We start from the raw sequence: 21,385 nt of genomic DNA, 5'->3' as shown, positions 1-21,385 counted from the left end.
AAGTTTAGTCGCGCGCCATTTGCGTTCCAGTTTTCTACATGATAATTTATGAGCTCTAATTTCTTCTGTAAACCATGGGGTGCGCCTTTTAGGGGCCCTTTTTTGCTTTAGCGGTGCTATACTATCAATAATTTCGCGCAAGGCATCGTCAAAGTTGTTAGTGAGTTTATCAATAGAGCCGACATAATTTGGGAATGGTGCTATTACCGAAGGCAGTAGGTCAGCAAGAGTCATCGTTGTGGCAGCATTAATGTTGCGGCCGCTATAGCAGTTATTATTATTATTAGCTTGTTGACAAAGAGTCAAAACTTCAAATTTTATAAGGTAATGATCGGACATTACTTTAGTATATGGAAGTATCATAACTTTGGAGGTGGTGACACCCCTGACAAGCACTAGATCTATTGTATTACCGTTGCGATGCGTGGGTTCATGTATTATTTGTGTAAGACCACAGCTATCAATTATGGTTTGGAGCGCCACGCACTGAGGGTCCGATGGGGTATTCATATGGATATTAAAGTCCCCCATTATGATTATATTGTCGGCGTGCGTCACTAGATCAGCAACGAACTCTGAGAATTCACTGATAAAGTCCGAATAGGGCCCAGGGGGGCGGTAGATAACAGCCAGGTCGAGAGGTAGCGGTGTGACAGACCTCATAGTAAGCACCTCAAACGATTTATATTTATTATTTAGGTTAGGGGTAAGGTTGAAATTTTCATTGTATATTAGTGCGACACCCCCTCCCCTTTTAAGAGGGCGGGCAACATGCGCATTCGTATAGTTAGGAGGAGATGCCTCATTGAGCGCAAAAAATTCGTCCGGTTTGAGCCAGGTTTCGCTAAGACCAATGACGTTAAGATTGTTGTCTCTAATGACCTCATTAACCAATAACGCCTTGGGAGACAATGATCTTATGTTTAAAAAGCCCATATTATAGGTATTGGGCTGTTTTGACGAGTTTTTGTTAAGATTATCCGTAGTGGCAATATTAACAATGTTGCGTTTATTATGCGTAGTGCACTTTAAATAGTTTCGACCATATCTAGGAATTGATATGACGGGAATTTTCCGATTGTTTGCTTGGTGCTGCAATAGACTGGACATATCATAATTTGCCACCTCAGTAGAATGCATGTCCACCTCTGACACAGACACAACAGAAAAAACATTATGTGAATTGTGTATTATTCTAAGAGAATTGCTATGCGTACATGGATTATCCAGCCTGGCGCTGGCTAGTTCTAGCTTAACTGACTCCTCACCCGGACTAACAGACATTGTAATTGCCTGTGACCGGGCTTGCTCTAGTGTAGTCAGTCAAGTGAGACTTAAATAGTAGTCTATGTTTCTAGACAGGATGATGGCGCCTTCCTGGTTAGGGTGAAGGCCGTCTCTCATCAGCAAGCCTGGTTTGCCCCAGAAAGAGGGCCAGTTATCAATAAACGTTAGTCCCTGCGTCCTACAGTAGCTAGCCAACCACTTGTTAAGCGAGACTAATCTGCTATATCTCTCATCATTGCCTCTCGCAGGCAGGGGGCCAGAGACAATTACTCGATGCCTGGACATCTTTCTGGCGAGATCACAAGTCCTGGCTATGTTTCTCTTTGTAATCTCTGACTGTCTCATTCTAGTGTCATTGGAGCCAACGTGTACAACTATATTCGCATAATTAGTGGTGCGATTAGCCTGTCGTACGTGTTTACTAGGCCTGTTGCGAGTTAGCTCCCTAAGATTAGCTTCAATGTCAGGTGCTCTGGCCCCGGGGATACACTTTATTGTGGCTGGTTTGCTAAGCTTTATGTTTCGGGTGATGGAGTCCCCTATAACTAAGGTGTGGTGCCCGGTAGACTGGGGTGTAGGACTAGCTAAAGAGCTAAATCTATTATGCGTCTCAACCGGTACACCGTAGCTTGTAGGCCGCTTAGGACTGCTACAAGCTGGGCTAGTTAGCTCGCTACAGCTAACGCTAGCAGATGTGTCCGCAACATCTAAAGTTACGACATTACTCTGCTCTAACTGGCGGACACGGCCCTCTAGCAGAGCCAACCTCTCCGTGAGTATGGTGCAAGACGCGCAGGAAGCCATTACTCACAGTGTTTTCTGTCACCGAGTGAAGTTCCTGCTGTCCTCAGGGAAGTGGTCGCGGTCTGTAGGAGTAGCTTCTTACTGACCGGCGCTGCCTTTCTCCGCGCTAGCTTAGCAGCTAGCTAGCTTTTTTTTTTTTTTTTTTTTTTTTTTTTTTTTTTTGTGATGCTTTCAGGTGGTGTCAGGATTCAACAACGTACATTACTTACTTTGACACCGACGACAAGTAAACTTTTTCGCAAACAAGTCAGCCAGCTTGTGAATCAAACATCCAGTGTGCTTTCTAGCCAGCGGACAAACAAGATGTGCGGGGCAGGGTGTTGTCTGTAAATAAAAGATGCTGCTGAGGCAGCGTGCAGATGAATATTTGTTTTCAATTCGGCTGACAACCGATATTTCTGAGCCCGGCATCTCTACTCCTTGAGATGCTGATGAGTCATCGGATGAAGAGCAAACAGGACCACTGTAAAAAAAAACACATTCAAAGCCCGGTCTGTATATGAAGCACCTTCACTTTTACTGACATTGAGTAACAGCGCTTTGAGGCACTCCCTCGTCAGATTATTGCGCTGCTTTATCAAAGCAACAATCGACGCAATCACATCCGAGCCAAACACAGACCAAAATTCCTCGAGTCCCTGCAACAATATTTACGTACCACCTATAGAAAATGACCGCGACTGTGTGCAGAAAATTGCAAACTCCTCCTGTGACAGTGATAATACCGCTATAGCAATACACTTCCCAGCTGCACAAAGCCCTGCAATCCCAGAATGCTTCACACAGCCTCGTCTTTTGTCAGCACTTCCTGCGGGACACAATGCGACGGGGCACCGCAGCTTAGACGGAGATTGGGACACATTTAATTGCACTGTTTGAGACGTGTGTCGTTTCCTATTAATCTGGAATGGGGAAATGAGGGTGTGGGGGGTGTGCGGGGTTGCTGTGACATTTTATCGAGCTCAGAGACAGATAAGGTATCAAGCGCTCACGTCTTTTTTTTTGACAGCATGGAGCAGTTAGCAAGGTATCATGGTGACAACAAATTAGGAGAGTAAAGCGACAGAAATCTGTTTTAAAATTTGTAAATAGCTAGATTTAAAAAGGTACAATAATAAATTTAAAGGGGAACTGCACTTTTTGGGGAATTTCGCCTATCATTCATAATTGAATGTTATTTATTTTTTTTGCATTCTAAATATTAAATAAATGCGATCAAAAAATGTGTTTACAATGAAGCCTATAGGGAGTAGCGCAATTCCGCCTATTAAGCCCTTAAAACATTTTCCAAACACCTCGATTGAGGTTTTATATACATGATGTAAGCATATATGTAATGCAGTAACGAGCACATTTATAATAACGTTTACTATTTACGTATTTTGGACATTTTAAGCATACGCGGCACATTAATTTTAAAAAACGCATCATAATGTTTGCTTTTTTGTCTTCATCACTGATAACTGCTCACTGCAGACTTCATGAGAGCCAACAAACATAATAAAATATCACTTACTGTACAATATCTGCTGTCATTAGAATGTCGACTGCTAGGATGTTCATATATTCCCATTTAAATGAAGAATGACCATAGTCCTCATGAATTTTATCATGTTGTCCTCGCCATTTCCGGGCTCCAAATGGCTGTCAAAGTGTACCGATTTGTCGGATTACTTCCTCAGACTTCTTCTGTCCAGGTGAGAGGCATGATTTATGATCGAGAATAAACTTACAGGGAGCAAGTAAGTGAGGAGACTGCAGACCACTCGATAATGTAAACATAGAGACACTGTCGCCGCTATAAATAGTTAATCTGCGTCAGCGCTTATAATAACAATATCACTAATACTTGGTTAATATTCAAGTCACGAAATGTAAATGGAGTATTGTTGGCTGTTTTTGGAGGGTTATTTACTGGTTATTATGGGCAAAATAGAGGACCTCCCAATAACTCCGCTGAAAGCTGACTTTTATTTACGTTTCTTTACGAGTTAGACTGCAAAAAAAAAAAATCAATCTATCATGTCTTTCATAATGATTGTGAATGTTAGGCAAAATTCGCCAAAAAAGTGCAATTCCCCCTTTAAAAGTTGATGGCTAAATTAGTACGCTTTATTACACGATTAGTCGACTAATCGTCAAGATTGTCGATGACTAGTCAACGATCAAAATGGTCGTTAGTTTGTGGCCCTAATACAAGCAACAAGCGGGGCGGCATGGCGTAGTGGGTAGAGCGGCCTTGCCAGAAACCTGAGGGTTGCAGGTTCGCTCCCCGCCTCTTACCATCCAAAAATCGCTGCCGTTGTGTCCTTGGGCAGGACACTTCACCCTTGCCCCCGGTGAATGAGTTGTAAAAATGAATGATGGGTTCTCACTTCTCTGTGAAGCGCTTTGAGTGTCTAGAAAAGCGCTATATAAATCTAATTATTTTTTTTATTTTTATTTTTTTTTTATTTTTATTTTTTTCTCCTCCAGCAAGTCAGAGGTTTTCTTCCTGTCACTCACACACACACACACACACACACACACAAGTTACCATAGAGATGCAAAGACAACAAAAAATTATCTGATATGGAAAATGTTATAGAAAAAATAAATCCCAATAAAAGCTATGACTTTTAGATAAGTTTAATAATGAAGGAATTGTAGGCATAATATATCGTTCTGAACTGTGTGTTACGTTGCAATTATAGCCACTACTGATTTGAAATGCTCGTCCCTAGAAAATAACAGTTTGCATTAGGGTTGTCCCAATACCAATATTTTTTTACCGGTACCTTTTCAATACTTTTCAGAATATAGGGGACAACAAAAAAATGCCAAATCTTATCATACATTAAACATACATTTCTTATTGCAATCAAATAACAATTGCGGCATTATATAAGATAGTGAACATACTAGACAACTTCTTTTTTTTTAGTAGTAAGTCAGCAAACAAAGGCTCCTAGTTTAGCTGCTGACAAATGCGCTAACATTGTGTCATTTCTGATTGTATTATTTTGTCAAAATTATGATGGATTATTAACCTATTTGTTCATTTACTATTAATATCGGTTTACTCTGTTAACATGTTCTATTTACACTTCTGTTAAAATGCAATAACCACTTATTCTTCTGTTTGAAAACTTTACAAAAGTTTTGGGGGATACTATAAATGTCGGTATCTATCCAATACCAAGTAGTTACTGGGTCATATAATGGTCATACTTAAGTTCTCCTGTGGCCAGGGACATATGGGCTGTGTACCGAGGATGTGGTTGTGGCTTGTGTAGCCCTTTCAGATACTTGTGATTTAGGGCTATATAAATAAACATTGATTGAATGATTGATTGATTCTGAGTTTGTAAACAATAAAAATGACAAAAGGTTTTGTGATAGTAAAAAATCTATGTAATCATTGTAATATTGACTATACAGGGCTCTTGTACTTGGTACAGTTGCAGACCCACCTATGGCATTTGTTTACATTCAGGAGCGCTACATTACTGTTAGCGATTAGCTAATGTATACTCCTACTGTGTGTAGTGAAGCATGTTAAGCTCTTCCTCGTCCTGCGGGGATGATACTTGTAAGAACTCTAGTTAATTTGTCGCCATGGAGGCAAGGATTCGTGATTTAGAAGTAGCTAAAACACTGCCGACTGCGGATGGACGTTAGCCGCTAGCTAGCTATGTTTTGAAGCACCTTTTACAGAGTGGCGCTTCAGTGTTTATAGCTTCAACTTTTTCGTTAATTTTGAAGCCAAATGACATCAATTCTCCCTATTTTGTCTACACGTGTCTGCTCCAAAAAAAAAAAAAAAAGTACCGGTATTTTTTAGAAGAAGTATTGTACCGTTTTTAATTTATTAGTACCGCAGTACTTTATTAGTACCGGTATACCTTATAATCCTAGTTTGCATAAATAAAAACAATTTTACAGTGAATGAGTTATGGTCACATGATTTGTTTCGGATGAGCAAAAGTTGTGTAGAAGTGGAGTCAATGCCTGGATTGAGTATGTGTTATAATAATGTTTTAAAAATGGTGGTTATCACAGCTTCCAGTGCTTCTGTAACTTTGGCTGACAAAAAGAAACTATTTATAGCAGTTGGAAGAGCATGCATATTATGTGCTTGCCTACACATGCGAACAATTGTGCACCCACTTCATCTCTCCAGAGCGCCAACTAAACGATGCATTATTCAGAGTTTAATATGAGACATTACACGGAGGTAAATTGGAGCCATCAATCATGTGAGACGTGTGCGTGCGCTGTTTGTCGGGGGATCGTTTTGGAAAAGCAAAAACAGTCTTTGGGGGGGCCCGAGATGTGATTGGCTGGCAAAATTGGGCGTGAAAATGAAAATGGTTGTCGCTTCATTTTGATCCTGGCCTCATTCTGACAACATTAGCGCGATTAGCTGTATGTGAGCAATGATTACTGCGTGAGCTCCTGAGGATGTTGATGATTCGAGCGCAGGTAACGTGCTAAGAATGCTGAAAAGTCACTAATAGGTTTAGTCGCTATTTAATAAAGTTCCTTCACACTAATTATATGAAAGTATTCCATTTGGAACCACCATCAAATACATTTTGACCTGCGTCTTTGTTTCTTTCAGTGCAGTCTTTCCATTCTTTTTCAGAGTGGAGGATTGTGTTATTTAATATGCACGACTAGCCACAAGCCAATTGCAAAACATTTGTCTCAGGAAACGAGGGAATTAGTCCGACCAAAGCAGGTAACAGTACAAGATTATGATGTTTCTCAGCAACAGATCATTTCTCTCTAAATACTAAAATCTACGAGGCCTATATGTATGTCATATATTAAATATAACTGTAAAGTAGACATTTTATTCCCTACACCAGTGGTCCCCAGCCTTTTTGTAGCTGCGGACCGGTCAACGCTTAATAAAGAAAATACAATCATGTGTGCTTACGGACTGTATCCCTGCAGACTGTATTGTATCTATATTGATATATAATGTATATATTGTGTTTTTTATGTTGATTTCATTAAAAAAAAATAATAAAAAAACGGTGGTTGGGGACCACTGCCCTAGACGACATTGCTTTTGTTATTATTTTTGTTTTATAAGTACATATGCAAAATGTGTTACGTTCGGAGTAAGGGTGTCAAAGTAATTATTTTTGTCTTGTCATTAAATAAAGGTTTGTTTTTAAAGTGAGGTTGTGTCACAAACGGTAAGACAGTATGTTTGTGTGTGTGTGAGTGAAAGTGTTTGTGTCCATTTTGTGTGGAGCTTTTAAAAAAGCATACTTTTTAATAAAAAGAAAAACTAATTGTTGATAGTACTGAACACTTGATAATGATCTGTTTAAGGCACACTTAATAAAGATAAGAAGCCTTTTATCTGCGATTAATCAGGATTAATTTTGAGTTAACTACAAAAAAAGGAATTTAATATTTTAATTATTTGACGGTCCTAGTTCTAATATGAACGTTTGACAAAATCAAGCACAGACCTCCTTTCAGGCTGGAAAATCCTGTATCCGGTTAGCACCAAATTGCACACCATAGCGTGGATTAGCTAGCATTAATTTTGTTGTTTAGATTAACCCTTTTATCGTTAAGAAACCTGTTTTTTGTGGCTACTTCATTGATTGCTATTATCTCACGATTAGCATTGTTTGCTACCTTTAGGCCACTTTTTTCGAGGGGTCTCTGCATTTCCCCAGATCACTGTTGTGTGTGTGAGTGACAGGAGGAAAAGCTCCGACTTGGAAAAAAGTAATGTTACTTCACTTGTGGATTAGCATGTATAAATCTGTAGACTCCAAATATAAGACAAAATATATGGGGTTTGTTTTCTGGAAGAGTAAACTAATCGAACATTGGAGTCAATATGACACATTGTCTTTAGTTCTGAGGATGTAGAGCATTGATAGGAAATGTCAGAAATGGTGATTTGTGATTAGCTTTTGGGGCAATGATCTGGATCCTTTCTACCGTGTAACGTTACTTTTATGTTGCGAGGCTGAACTCTGTCTGTGTATGCTAACAGCCCCACCTCCAACCACATAGACAAACAGAGTGTGTATGACTGACAAGAGGATTTACCCAGTTTTTTCATTCCGCTATAAAACAGGCAAATACAGCAAAAAAAAAAAATATTTTGAGACAACGAAAATATCACACTTATCACTCGAGTAAGGATCATATATATTGATACCGTGGTATCTACACCACCAATCTACGGAACAATCAACCCTCCTTACTTTCTGCTGTAACGTCTACCCTTCTTAAACTCAGATGGTTGAGTGGCCGTGTATGCAGCTTGAGAGTTCCAGGTTCGATTCCAGCTTCCGCCACCCTATAGTCACGGCCGTTGTGTCCTTGGGCAAGACACTTCACCCACCTTACTCCCAGTGCTACTCACACTGGTGTGTATGAATGTGAACGAATTAGTGGTGGTCGGAGGGGCCGTTGGCGCAAATTGTCAGCCACGCTTCGGTGAGTCTACCCCAGCCGTGGTTGCCACCATCAAGGTGTGAATGAATGCCATATAAATCTAATCCTGTATTATTATTATTATTATTTATTTCTTGGTGTTGTTTGAAGCTAGTTTAGCGGCTAGCTTAGCAATTAGCTTGCCCTATTCTTTGTGTAACATGTTTCGCCTTGTCCTCCAGTGATAGTGGATACTTAGGATACTAAGAAATTGTGTTTATTTGATTTAATGGAGGTGGTTAATATTAGCTTAGGGGAGTGGCTCCACACTGCTAGCCACTCGCCAGCCGGGGCACTAAAATTAAATACAGTGTCAGCCAGAGGGGAATGGGCATTTGTGATGGGCATTATATCAGGGATGACATAGTTTTTCATGAAAATCGGTCGATACTGATTAGTCAACTAGACTGTTTTACTCTGTGTTTAACATGTTTGGCCTTATCCTCCAGTGATAATGCTATGTGTAACAAATGCTGTTTATTGACTTCGGGCAGGGGCTCTACACGTGTATGAAGACTGTTAGTTGCACTCTATGGCAGCTATTTCATCTGGTCGATGTTTAAACATTTGGACGGCCAATCAATATAAAAATCCTGGACGTTTTCGGACACACCTCATCTACATGGTCAGGCACAGCATGAGGAACAACTATACGTAATTATAAGACATGTCTTTATTTAAGCATGCGTGCTGCGGGTTTGTTGACTTGTAGAGTCTTTGTTTTATAAAATGTGATACTTGTCATGCTATGTTTGTGCACAAAGCTCCCCAAAGGCGACACAATATGTCAAGTCTTCAACATTGGATGTTTCCATCGTTTATGATACACAAAAACAAAGTCGCCTGGCATCACCTATAATGGATTTGGGGATTGCGGAGCATCCCCAACAACACAAAACATAATATGGTGACACAAATAAAAGCCCAGATCTAGAAGCACACATCTTAAAAATTCATGCCGAGTCTTACATTCCCTTCTGCAAGAGCGATAAGCCTGAGAAAAGCCCAGAAGAAACCAGCGGGATGAGACCGGAGGTGGACGTGGCTCACACGTCTCAGGCGGCCTGATTCCCTCATTGAGGAGGCGGCTCACACACTGCTGTGATCTCATGCCTGAGGCCCACTGCTCTTCTGCGGCCTCAGAGACGCCAACTTTGACTACTTCCATCAATACCGGCAGCCACTGCGCTCCAATGATATGCTCAACTTTATTACTCCAAAGCCCACCAATTATCACAAGTCATGCAGTGGCGGGGGGAAAAAGTCATATATTCAGCGGCTTTTAGATGCATATATTGTTTGTGGTAGCCTGGAGCGCTCACTGAATGTGCAACAGCAACATTCGCAGACACACGCCGTCTGTAAAGCAGGTTGACCTAGATCACGGCGTGGATTCGCAGAAGTGTAGGAGAAAGCATCAGCATAAAAAGTCAGAAACATAGTCAAAAAAAAGAAGTAAAAATAATTCCAGGTGTCACACGGCTCATTGTTAACTTTCCTCCCAGTGGACGTTCCCCCATAACGTCACTTATTTTGACACCGGGATGCGTGGAGGAAGTCGATGGAATACAAGGGCCATAGAGAGCGGAAACAGACGTCTGGAATACATTAAGATGAAAATTCTTGATTTAAGGCATACAGGGAACAGACACTTCTACCTTTAAGCAAAACATATCCCAACTATGCAGAAAGGAGAGAAAATAGGAAATGTGTGTGTGTTTTCAGGACATGCCTAAGGTTACATACATTATAAAAGACCTTCACCTTATTACTCTGGCATGAGAAGTGTCAGCTGTGGAAGAATAGGAGCCCCATGCATACCCTGAAGCACGCAATGCCTGCACAGCCAATAATCCATACATAGCAATGAAATATACCGTACATGTCTTGCAATAAATGTATGCTTTAACACCAAACAGACCAAGTAATAACTAAAAGTTTTAATATATACATAGATCCACACAATATCAGTCAACAATGCACGTTAATTTACAGACTATGTTTATATTTCTTCATCGTGTCTCTCCCTTTAGGGATCTTGAGGGATTAACATAAAATATAGACAATTTTAATTAGGATTTCCTGCTATAGTACAGTAGATAGCTAGGGGCATTTGTTTATTTACTTAATTGCAGTACAAGCCATTATTTGTAAAAAAAAATATAACATGGATATCATATACATTTTTTTATTTAAAAAAAGGTACCTAATTCATATATAGTGAATAGGGCCTACATAAAATTAGAACAATATGCTATACATTGCAGTAGAATATAATTTAAATATGTTATATATTTGTTATTCTTATTTGTTGTGTAATATTATAAAATACATAAATATATTGCACTATTTCATTTCAGTAAACCCTCATTTATTGCTGTTAATTTGTTCTGAGTAAATTAATTTCCGCTAGTTAATAGTCATTCGTTATAAATAAGATATTGTTGTTGTTTATAGAGTATGACATAGTCAGCTCCACATCATACATGTATACATAATATACATACATATCTGCCCAATGGCAATATTATTATTTCACAAAAAAGAAAAGAAAATTGAATTAAGAAAATTTAATTAAATTAAACTAAACATATCTTAAAAGGGTAAAGGGAAGAAGTATAAACTTTTTTGAATGCCCCCATTTTTTACATAGTTACTTTAACTAATATCCAGTTTCCTCTGAACCACATTTTATCACATTCATCTGGATCCACATAACTCAATTTGCCCAAAACAATGTGCTTACAATTCTCAATATATCATCATAAGCAATAAGTATATCATTATATTATTTAATAAAAATCGGTTTATGACCTTCTAAATGCAGTTTTTTTAACATTATGAGAGCACTCTCAACATTAAATAACACACATACTGCTGTCACCTTTACAAGTGTAAAGTAATGCTATCTGAGGCTGAACCAATCAGTGGCCAGGATACTGAGCAGCACTCTGATTAGTTTGGTCTCATATAGTAGCCAATACCACTGTTGTATTGATATTTTAATACATGCATATGCTTAAGAATGCCTAATTTTAGGCCTAAAAATTATCCAAAACCACAAACTCATAAAATCATTTATAAATCTGTTGTGTAGCACTAGATGTTACAATCCCCTATTGCATACTTGAGACACCTATGCGACTCTGTGGGATGGTCAAGTGAGTGAAGGCATCCTCTGGGTTATCAAGTGGGCGCCTCCTTCCTCAGTGTTTCGCTGATAGGCCCACGACACCTCCAGAGGGTTCAGCAGTGAGTCCCAGCATCCCAGGATCACTCCCTCAATGCCATCAACTCCTTTGAAAGCCCAGGTGGAGTCCCTTTGCTTGACCCACAGCCACTGACTCCCCTTTTCAGCAACTTTGGAGAGGTCTTTCACTGCCTGCCGGTGGGCCTTCCCTCGCACTCCCATTTCCCTGAGGAGCCTGGATGTTGAGGTGGCCACGAACCCTCTGCAGCCTACTTCCACTGGGCGTAACCTCGCTTCCAGGCCTTGTTGTTGTGCATCTACTGCAAGCTCAGTGTACCTCAGGTTCTTGTGCTCGTAGGCGTTCTCCATTGCACTCTCCCAGGGCACCGTGAGCTCTATTATGTACATGAGCCCGAGCGAGGCTGATCACAGAACAAGATCTGGCCACAGGTTGGTGGATGCGATCTCAACTGGGAAGCAGAGCTCTGGCCCAGGTCTGCCAGCAGTTTCCAGTCCCGTGCCCCGCCTAGCTGTCCAGTGTCTGGTCTTGTGGGGGTGAGGCTGGCTTGACCCTCACCATCCCGTTGCTTGCCAACGGTATGGCGGGGGAGGAAGGGCATTGACACTTGTCCGTCGACTTTCCAGCACTGCTGCAAGACACTTTAACACCTGGTTGTGCCGCAAGGTGTAACGGCCTTGGGTGAGGCTGCCCTTGCAGCCCACCAGGATGTGGTTCAGTGTTGCTGGACTCGGACATAGAGGGCACGTGGGGTCTTCACCATACCACTGGTTGAGGTTTTTGGAGAATGCAGGACATCGTAGGCAGCCCTGATGGTAAAACTCGCCCTGAATGTCTCCATTTCCCACAGCCCTTTCCAGGAGATCTTCCTCTTCTCCACTCCTTTCCATGCCATCCACTGCCCTTGCTTTGCCTGCGCCACAGCTTGTGCGCACCTTCTTACTTCCTCTTCCCGAAGTACCCCCTGGACCACCAGCTTGCGTCTCTGAGATGGAGTGGCCTTTCTCCAGGCTGGTGTACTAGCCCCAAGGCCAAGACCACTCCTCCCTTGCTGTACTCGGCCCACAATGTCTCTGTGCCTGAGTGCTGCCTTAGCCTGCTCAGTTGCAGCCAATGAGGTCCACTTCCTTCCAGTGGCCAGGATGGGGTCAGCTTGGTCTACAAATGGATCACTCAAATCCAGTAGCATCATCTCCAGTCTGACTTTGGCACACTGGAACTCCTCTGAAAGACTGGAAATGGGCAGTTCTAGCATTCCTTTGCCGTATAGCCCAATACTTCTGAGGCACCTGGGAAGGTGCCTCACTACTTCCTTGCATATGAGCTAACCAGTCTCTACAGCTTTTCCACCTTTGAGAGCGGGACTTCATAGAGGGTTAGTGGCCACATTAGGCGTGGAAGTAGTCCATAATGCATGCAACAGAGCTTCAGCTTGCCAGGAAGCAGGGTTCTGTCGATGTTCTCCAGGCCGCTGGCCATCTCCTTCCTGAGCTGATCTACCTGCTCTTTGTCTTTGAGGGAGGCATCGTATCAACGACCTAGGGACATCACAGGCTTCTCGGAGACTGTTGGAATAGGTTCCTCACCAATGTGAAAGCGGTGGTGTGACAGGTTCCCCTTGTCAATAGAGATGCTTCTGGACTTGCTTGGCTTGATCTTCATGGGAGCCAGCTCGATTGGTTGTGGTGAGTGTTGTGAGGTCTTGTGTAGGCTCTGACAGGCGGCAGCCTCAGGCCAGGTCTTATTAGCTGTCCATCCAACCACCCATCGCGATGCCTGGATGATCAACTCCATGGGAGTTGATCCCCAGGACCCCCTGGGAGATGGTGCAGCCGGCCATGATTCCCACTTCCAGGTGTTGCCATGCTGTGGTGTACTCGGCTGTTGTCACGCAGAGCTGGACGTCCTGGAAGTAGGCCTTGACAAGGGTTGTGAGAGCTGCTGGGACCCTGAAGTAGTCGAAGGCTGTCCACAGGAGGTTGTGAGGGACTGCTCCAAAAGTATTGGCAAGATCCAGGAAAGCCACGTAAAGGTCTGTTCTCTCCTTCTTGGCGACCTGGATCTGATGCCAGATGACACTAGCATGTTCCATACAACTGGGGAAGCCTGAGATGCCTGCTTTCTGGATTGATGTGTCAATCTAGTTGTTTCTTTGCAGGTACCCTGCCAGCCTGTGAGCAACCACGCTGAAGAAGATTTTTCCCTCGACATTTAGAAGGCTGATCTGGCGGAATTGGCCGATTTCTGATGAGTCCTTTTCCTTGGGGATAAGGATTCCACCGGCTCTTCGCCAGGAAGTTGGTATCTCCTTCTTAAATACTATTGTGCTTTAAAAGCTAGTCTTAATTTAAATAAAAAAAAGGAAAATGAAATAAATATTGCTCATGGATGACAGACATAAAAGCTCCATAATACAGTAATGTTATTTCAAGACGAGCTGTCCTTGGTGCTGAAAACAGGTTTTTTTTTATCAGTTTGCTGCACTCCTGCATACAACGCTTTTGATTTGATCAAATGCAAATCAAATGAAGTGGATTAAAGTAAAAACTAAAGCTCAACAAACTTGGCAAAATCATCCTAGATGCTTAACACTTCTGAACTTAAGGCTATTCAATGTATTTCAAAGTCCTTCAATTGACAAAACTCAAATGCTTGGAACATAAACATACTAACTGGAGTGAATGTTTTTGTTCTTGGTGCAAGGAAAATGTTTGTGCTTGTGCTAGTGTGCGTGTGTGTGTGTGTGTGTGTGTGTGTGTGTGTGTGTGTGTGTGTGTGTGTGTGTGTGTGTGTGTGTGTGTGTGTGTGTGTGTGTGTGTGTGTGTGTGTGTGTGTGTGTGTGTGTGTGTGTGTGTGTGTGTGTGTGTGTGTGTGTGTGTGTGTGTGTGTGTGTGTGTGTGTGTGTGTGTGTGTGTGTGTGTGATGTTGCGTACATGACAATAACCCGTGCACTGCTGGCTTTCTGCTTTTGACTTTTCGGGAGTGTTAGCATTTTAACCAGTTTTGAAGGTATAAAGAAAAATCATATATATTGTCACTTGGCGCCATCTTGCTGGCATATTTAGTGTTAGCATTTTAGCCAACGTTTTAGGTATAAAACCAAATGTTATGAATATTGTTACTTGGCACCAGCTAGTTAACATGTAAGTGTTAGAATTTTAGCCAATTTTGAAGGTATAAAACCTAATGTCATGGATATTGTTACTTGGCGTTACACAGGTGCTAGCATGTTAAGTGGTAGTATTTTAGCCAATTTTGCAGGTATAAGGAACAGTCATACATATTGTTACTCGGTGTTATTTTGCTGGCATATTTAGTGTTAGCGTTTTAGCCATTTTTTTAGGTATAAAACCAAATGTCATGGTTATTGCTACTTGGCTCTATTTTGTTAGCATGTTAGGTGTTAGCATGCAAAATGTTATGAAATTCAGATTCCAGCCAACTGTGTAGGTATAAAACAAAATGTCAAGGATAGTGTACATTGGCATTACCTTGCTGGCATGTTAAATGTTAGCATTTTAGCCAATTTTCAATCAATCAATCAATGTTTATTTATATAGCCCTAAATCACAAGTGTCTCAAAGGGCTGTACAAGCCACAACGACATCCTCGGTACAGAGCCCACATACGGGCAAGGAAAACTCACCCCAGTGGGACGTCAATGTGAATGACTATGAGAAACCTTGGAGAGGACCGCATATGTGGGTAACCCCCCCTCTTTGAAAGTATAAAACTAAAAACCATGGCAATTTTACTCTGTGGTATCTTGCAGGCCTGCTAAATGTTCAAATGTATTGGTGTTACATGTTAAGTGTTACCATATTCACATTTCAGCCAGTTTTAAATGTATGATACAAGAAGTAATAGAGATTACTTGGCGCTACCTTGCTTGCATGTTAAGTGTTAAAAGTTTTGCCAATTTTAAATGATAAATAAATGGGTCATACTTGTATAGCGCTTTTCTACCTTCAAGGTACTCAAAGCGCTTTGACAGTATTTCCACATTCACCCATTCACACACACATTCACACACTGATGGCAGGAGCTGCCATGCAAGGCGCTAACCAGCAGCCATCAGGAGCAAGGGTGAAGTGTCTTGCCCAAGGACACAACGGACGTTACTAGGATGGTAGAAGGTGGGGATTGAACCCCAGTAACCAGCAACCCTCCGATTGCTGGCACGGCCACTCTACCAACTTCGCCACGCCGTCCCAAAGTCATAGACGTTGTTACTTGGTGCCATCTTGGTGCCATCTTGCTGGCATATTTAGTGTTTGCGTTTTAGCCATTTTTTCTTTTTTAGGTATAAAACCAAATGTAATGGTTATTGCTACTCGGCTCTATTTTGATAGCATGTTAGGTGTTAGCAGGCTAAATGTTACGAAATTCACATTTTACCCAACTGCGTAGGTATAAAAAAAAAATTCAAAGATAGTGTTACTTGGCATTACCTTGCTGGCATGTTAAATGTTAGCATTTTAGCCAATTTTGAAGGTATAAAACTAAAAACCATGGCTATTTTACTCTGTGGTATCTTGCAGGCATGCTAACTGTTCAAATGTCTTGGTGTTACATGCAAAGTGTTACCATATTCACATTTTAGCCAGTTTTGAATAAATGAAACAAAAAGTAAAATATATTACTCTGCGCTATCTTGCTTGTATGTTAAGTGTTAAAATTTTAGCCAATTTTGAAAGTCATAGACATTGTTACTTGGTGCTAACTTGCTAATATGTTAAGCGTTAGCATGCAGTATAGGCCAATTTTAAAGCTATAAAACAAAAAGTCATGAATATTGTTACTTGTGTTAGCTTGCTGGCATGCTAAGTGTTAACATGTTCACATTTCATCTAAATGTGTAGGTAAAAATCAAAAAGACATAAAAATGATTACGTGATGCTATCGTGCTGGCATGCTAACAGTTAGCACATATTTTCGCCAATTTTAAGGGTATAAACCTAAAAGTCATTGACATTGTTACTTGTGTTAGCTTGCTGGCATGCTAAGTGTTAACATGTTTTCATGTCATCTAAATGTGTAGATATACAACAAAATGTCACGGGTGTTGTTACTTGGTGTTATCTTGCTAGCATTCTGACAGTTATCACACAATCTAGCCAATTTGGTAGGTATAAAACTATGGAAAATAGTGGAACAATTATTCATTTCCCAGAATTATTTTCTTCATCCAGGTATTCAAAATGAAAGGAATTTGTGTTTAAAAGCCAAAACCTTTGTTAAATGACACAAATTATTTTTGTTACTGGGATCCAAGGACATTCTCTGAATTGCAATGACTTTAATTCCACATCCTGTGGACTGGAACCAAATCCATTTAAATTACAATTAATCAAATTAGTTCAATTGAAATTCCAAATTTTGCACTAGTCTGCGCACAACAACTAGCGAGGTGGCTTAGAGCACTTCTTGTTCCCCCTCCAAATCTACAATGTAGTGTCAGTCTCCGCCTCCTCTAAATAAGTAGGGCAGCTACTCGGAGAGCAGGAGATCAAAACTGACAGGTCAGTCTCTTAAACAAGCTGCATAAAAGAAAAAACTGGATAGAAACATGTCACAAAAGAAAAGAGAAGGGGAGAGTGAAGACGAGAGGACAATCGTGCAGTTGTAATCATCTTAATGAATATCTATCTACAGTGCATCCAAAAAGTATTCACAGCGCTTCACTTTTCAACACTTTGTTACAGCCTTATTCCAAAATGGAATACATTAATTTTTGTCCTCAAAATTCTACACAATACCCCACAATGTGAAAATGTGTTTTTTAAATAAAAAAAAACTAGGAAAATCACATATTCTGTACATTGGCTTTATTTTAACAAAAAAATCTTATAGTACATTAAACATATATTTCTTATTGCAAGTTTGTCCTTAAATAAAATAGTGAACATACAAGACAACTTGTCTTTTAGTAGTAAGTAAACAAAGAAAGGCTCCTAATTTAGCTGCTGACGTATGCAGTAACATATTGTGTCATTTATCATTCTATTATTTTGTCAAAATTATTAAGGACAAGCAGTAGAAAATGAATTATTAATACACTTGTTCATTTACTCTTAATATCTGCTTACTTTCTCTTTTAACAAGTTATATCTACACTTCTGTTAAAATGTAATAATCACTTATTCTTCTGTTGTTTGATACTTTCCATTAGTTTTGGATGATGCCACAAATTTGGGTATCAATCCGATACCAAATCGTTACAGGGTCATACATTGGTCATATTCAAAGTCCTCATGTGTCCAGGGACATATTTCCTGAGTTTATAAACATAATATACATTCAAAAAAATGAAAGAAGATCAACGTAATCATAGTAGTATCGACGAGATACGCTCCTGTACTTGGTATCATTACAGTGGATGTTAGGTGTAGATCCACCAATGGCGTTTGTTTACACTTTGATGCCGGTGACCTACGGTGTGTAGTGAAACATGTTTAGCTATTCCTAGTCCTGCAGGGATGATACTTGTAAGAAACTTACGTTATTTGTCGCCATGGAGGCGAGGATTAGTGATTTAGAAGTAGCTAAAACACTGCGGACTGCGGCTGGACTTTAGCCGCTAGCTAGCCAGCCATGTCTTAAAGCACCTCTTCCTGAGGGCGTTTCAGTGTTATAACTATATAACTATAACTTTGTTAGTTTTTAAGTCAAAATGTGTCCATTCTTTGCTGTCTACACACTGTGTCTGTTTGTAAATACTATGTGATTGCTGGTTTACGAGCAAAGGAGCATTTTCCGCAGTGCACAATGACACAACATGACGACAACGGGAAAAGGGGGAGTGGTGGATCAGTATTTTTCAGAGGCGGTATAGTACCGAATATGATTCATTAGTATCGCGGTAATATACTAATACCGGTCTACCGTACAACCCTACTCTGTAAATTGCCGACTTCATCTTAGTCTAGTCAGGGAGGTGACCAAGAACCAGATGGTCACCCTGTCAGAGCTACAACATTCCTCTGTGGAGTAGGGATGTAACGATTAACAGTATAATAATAAACCGCGGTCCAACTCTCAATGGTTGTTAGTATTACCGTTTGAAATTAAAATGATCGAAAAACCGTGATTGATATTACTTTCAAAAATTACCAGACGGGGATACGGTTCAATTACTGAAGAAGTATAATAGCGCTAGCTCATTAGCTAGCTTAAATGTTAACACGAATGCAAGTGACATTAACGTCTTTACCCATTAAAAAACAACATACCCCAACATAATCTTATATAAGAACATTACCTTTTGGGAAACTAAACTATTCATTGAACATACACACTGTGTTCCAAATACCTCCATTAGGATTTTATATACATGATGTAAGTATATATGTAATGTAGTAACAGGCACATTTATAACATTTAATATGTTGATTATTTTAAGCATATGCGGCATACTTCAAAAACGCATCACATTTGCTTTTTTTTTTTCTTCACCACTGATTATGCTGCAGACTTCATGAGAGACAAGAAACGTAATAAAACATCACTTACTGTACAAGGTCTGCTGTCATTGGGATGCTGACTGCTAGGATGTTCATATATTCCCATTTAGATGAAGAATGATTTATAATCTATCTATCCATCCATCCATCCATCCATCTTATTCCGCTTATCAGAGGTCGGGTAGCGGGGGCAGCAGCCTAAGCAGGGAAGCCCAGACTTTCCTCTCCCCAGCCACTTCATCCAGCTCCTCCCGGGGGGATCCCAAGGTGTTCCTAGGCCAGCCGGGAGAAATAGTCTTCCCAACGTGTCCTGGGTCTTCCCCGTGGCCTCCTACCGGTCGTACGTGCCAGAAACACCTCTCTCGGGAGGCGTTCGGGTGGCATCCTGACCAGATGCCCGAACCACCTCATCTGGCTCCTCTCGATGTGGAGGAGCAGTGACTTTACTTTGAGGTCCTCCCGGATGACAGAGCTTCTCACCCTATCGCTAAGGGAGAGCCCCGCCACCCCGCGGAGGAAAATCATTTCAGCCGCTTGTACCCGTGATCTTGTCCTTTCGGTCATAACCCAAAGCTCATGACCATAGGTGAGGATGGGAACGCAAATTGACTGGTAAATTGAGAGCTTTGCCTTCCGGCTCAGCTCCTTCTTCACCACAACGGATTGATACAGCGTCCGCATTACTGAAGACGCTGCACCGATCCGCCTGTCGATCTCACGATCCACTCTTCCCTCACTCGTGAACAAGACTCCGAGGTACTTGAACTCCTCCACTTGGGGCAAGATCTCCTCCCCAACCCGGAGATGGCCCTCCACCCGTTTACGGGCGAGAACCATGGACTCAGACTTGGAGGTGCTGATTCCCATCCCAGTCGCTTCACACTCTGCTGCGAACCGATCCAGTGAGAGCTGAAGATCTTGGCCAGATGAAGCCATCAGGACCACATCATCTGCAAAAAGCAGAGACCTAATCCTGCAGCCACCAAACCAGATACCCTCAACGCCCTGACTGTGCCTAGAAATTCTGTCCATAAAAGTTATGAACAGAATCAGTGACAAAGGGCAGCCTTGGTGTAGTCCAACCCTCACTGGAAACGGGTCCAACTTACTGCCGGCAATGCGGACCAAGCTCTGACACTGATCATACAGGGAGTGGACCGCCACAATCAGACAGTCCCTTACCCCATACTCTCTGAGCACTCCCCCACAGGACTTCCCGGGGTACACGGTCGAATGCCTTCTCCAAGTCCACAAAGCACATGTAGACTGGTTGGGCAAACGCCCATGCACCCTCAAGGACCCTGCCGAGAGTATAGAGCTGGTCCACAGTTCGACGACCAGGACAAAAACCACACTGTTCCGCCTAAATCCGAAGTTCGACTATCCGGCGTAGCCTCCTCTCCAGTACACCTGAATAGACCTTACCGGGAAGGCTGAAGAGTGTGATCCCACAGTAGTTGGAACACACCCTCCGGTTCCCCTTCTTAAAGAGAGGAACCACCACCTCGGTCTGCCAATCCAGAGGTACCGCCCCCGATGTCCACGCGATGTTGCAGAGTCTTGTCAACCAAGACAGCCCCACAGCATCCAGAGCCTTAAGGAACTCCGGGCGGCTCTCATCCACCCTCGGGGCCTTGCCACCGAGGAGCTTTTTAACTACCTCAGCAACCTCAGCCCCAGAAATAGGAGAGCCCACCACAGATTCCCCAGGCACTGCTTCCTCATAGGAAGACGTGTTGGTAGGATTGAGGAGGTCTTCGAAGTATTCCCTCCACCGATCCACAATATCCGCATTCGAGGTCAGCAGAACACCATCCGCACCATACACGGTGTTGACATTGCACTGCTTCCCCTTCCTGAGGCGGCGGATGGTGGTCCAGAATCGCTTCGAAGCCGTCTGTAAGTCGTTTTCCATGGCTTCCCTGAACTCCTCCCATGTCCGAGTTTTTGCCTCTGCGACCGCTGAAGTCGCACACCGCTTGGCCTGTCGGTACCTGTCTGCTGCTTCCGGAATCCTATGAGCCAAAAGAACCCGATAGGACTCTTTCAACAGCATCCCTCACCGCTCGACACCAGCGGGTTCTAGGATTACCGCCACGACAGGCACCAACCAATTTGCGGCCACAGCTCCAATCAGCCGCCTCGACAATAGAGGTACGGAACATC

General features: G+C 41.9%; 1 protein-coding gene across 5 annotated transcripts in view; it reads right to left on the bottom strand.

Annotated features, from left to right (window-relative positions):
• Positions 1 to 21,385, bottom strand: part of ctnnd2a (catenin (cadherin-associated protein), delta 2a) — a 726,237-nt gene that overhangs the window by 623,106 nt on the left and 81,746 nt on the right. The window lies entirely within an intron of this gene.

Source organism: Entelurus aequoreus, linkage group LG15 (assembly GCF_033978785.1).
Source record: "Entelurus aequoreus isolate RoL-2023_Sb linkage group LG15, RoL_Eaeq_v1.1, whole genome shotgun sequence".
NCBI lineage: Eukaryota > Metazoa > Chordata > Actinopteri > Syngnathiformes > Syngnathidae > Entelurus > Entelurus aequoreus.
The sequence above is the reverse complement of the archived record's forward strand: the minus strand, read 5'-3'. Positions and strand labels throughout refer to the sequence as shown.